The following is a 1,107-nucleotide window of genomic DNA, read 5'->3' on the forward strand; positions in this document are numbered from 1 at the left end:
CTGGCCCGGGACCCATTTATCTATTTCCTTCTTTCTTTAACTTGGCTCTATAATGGAATTCTCCCTCTCAAGGCAAGGAGGGAGAATAAGCTATGAGTCACAAGCATTGTCATACCAACATCTCCCACATATAATTATGTGTTTGCTCAAGTGGTAGAAGAATATAAGTCACCTCACTATAAATGTATACAGTTGGAACATCGATGTATACAAGACCTGGCTAAAGATTCAGCTGAACAGGTCAAGGGATACATTTATACTTGTACATGATTTCAGCTCTGCTGAGGTGTGAATTAAATTTTAGTAATGATTTAAATGTATGAGTAGTTTGACATAGAGCTACCCCACTCCTGAGACTACCCCACTTTTACCAGATATCTCAGCATCACATTTTTTAGACCAAAGCAGGAGTTTAGAGCCTTAGAAACTGCCAAGAGCCTGGCAGCCAGGCAGAGTCAAGTACCCTCTCATATTTGTCCATCTTAATACACCTCTGCACTTCAGTGTGTAGGGGGAGGTATTAACTCCCTAATTGGTTCTTGTTTGTTTCAATAAGGAGGCAGAAGCCAATTGCTGAGGGAAAAGGGAAAAGGTGGGACTTCTGGGTACCAGAAAAAAAAAAAGAAAGGGACAAGAGGGAGGAGTCAGAGCAGAGTGGTGGAGCAGAGGAAGCAGTAGACATGTAGGTCTCTGGCCATTGGCAGAGGCCAAGGAGAATAGGGCAGGATAGTCTTCGCCTAGCCATTGACTTATGTGGCTAGTTTTAAAATATTAACACTGTCTGATGTTTTCTATCTGTGGTGACTAAGGTGGACAGGAAAAAGGGCACAGCCAAGGTGATTGTGGCAGCTTGACAGAGCTAGCCACTAGAGGCTGAGGGAGCTTGGGTAAGGCTCTCCAGAAAGAGCTAGTGTGTTCTTAAAATTACATGTAACAGGAGTGTGCTCATTGGGTTTTCTCCTTAGATATCAGTAGCCCTAGTAAGAGGCTTATCAACCAAGGCTAGTATCTTAAGAAGGAAGATTCTTATGTATAGGCTGCATCTAGAAACACACACACACACACACACACACACACACACACACATACACACACACACAGAGAAAG

The sequence above is a fragment of the Mastomys coucha genome, unplaced genomic scaffold (assembly GCF_008632895.1).
Source record: "Mastomys coucha isolate ucsf_1 unplaced genomic scaffold, UCSF_Mcou_1 pScaffold7, whole genome shotgun sequence".
NCBI lineage: Eukaryota > Metazoa > Chordata > Mammalia > Rodentia > Muridae > Mastomys > Mastomys coucha.